Source organism: Armigeres subalbatus, chromosome 3, assembly GCF_024139115.2.
Source record: "Armigeres subalbatus isolate Guangzhou_Male chromosome 3, GZ_Asu_2, whole genome shotgun sequence".
NCBI classification, from domain to species: domain Eukaryota; kingdom Metazoa; phylum Arthropoda; class Insecta; order Diptera; family Culicidae; genus Armigeres; species Armigeres subalbatus.
Genome location: NC_085141.1, coordinates 413,227,697 through 413,229,082, shown reverse-complemented (window position 1 = coordinate 413,229,082; position 1,386 = coordinate 413,227,697).

Here is a 1,386-nt window from a genome sequence, read left to right as displayed (position 1 = left end):
TATCTGTGCAATATCCTGAAAAGTTATTTTCAGGGTAGAGTTCTGACGTACGATACGAACGAAGGACATAAATCGATGCGCGTTACAGCGGGTGTTCCCCAGGGCTCCATACTTGGTGCAACTCTTTGGAACGGGATGTACGACGGAGTGTTGACTTTGCAGCTACCCAGGAAAGTGAAAATCGTGGTGATTAATTATTTTAGAGCGTCTTAGGGAAATGCTACAAGGTTAAAGACTATTATTCTTCCATTTACTTCCACTATTAACTATTAATAGTGGAAGTAAATGGAAGAATAATAGAAAAATCGTGGGTTTTGCGGACGACGTGTCACTAGCGGTGATGGGCGAGACTCTTGAAGAAGTGGAGGTGTTGGTGATGGAGACGATAGCCATGATCGAGCGCTGGATGAGCGGTGTTAAGCTGCAGATAGCTCACCACAAAACGGAGGTGCTATTAGTCAGCAACTGCAAAGCGATCCAGCGGATGGAGATCGTCGTCGGAGGCCATGCGATTACTTCGAAGCGATCACTGAAGCACTTGGGAGTGATGATCGACGATCGGCTAAATTTCAACAGCCACGTTGACTACGCCTGTGAAAAGTCGGCGAAGGCAATGAACGCAATAGCTCCAATAGAAATGTATGAAAACTTTTTTGTTTGTTTGAGCAACTACATATGTTCACGTACTTTGAAGAGCAATTGTGGAGTACTCCTTACATTTTTTGCACTGAAAATGCCCCAGGGTGTTGAGTTTTGCCAAAAACTATTGATCTGTATCGTTTTTTGTTGTTTTCTCGAAATAGTGTAAAATGGACTTATGCAGTTTCTCAAACAAATAATTCAAATGCTCTCAGTATTGTTCTCCTCACTGTTTTCAGTCCCTTGCTGATTCAAGCGGGTGTTACTTCCAACCCAGTGTTTTCCATTCGCAGGTGGTGGGAAAACTTTTCCCTCACGCACCCATTTCACAGTCGAACGGCAAGAATAAATAGCATACAGTCAAGTTGTAATAACGATACCCTGCCACACTACGTACCGTACCAAACAATTCTGCGAAAGTGGAGCCGATGAAAATCGAAGAACGAACCAAGATGAAAATTTCATCTGGAAAGTTTTCCAAATACTGGCGACGATGATGACGGTGCACTAAGGGATCTGGGTGGTTAGAATTATATATTGAGATCGACAAATTCATGCGTCTGCTAACATTTCAGAGCTTTTCATAGTTTTTCCAGTTACTCGACGCTTCATTGATTTTGATAATAATTTTCAATCAGAACGTTTCGTAACGAATAAACGTAATTAGCTAATCAGCTGTCAAACACATGTAAATTTTAATTGTTGTTCACTAAAGATTTTTTTTAAGAATTACTGTTTACAGACAAT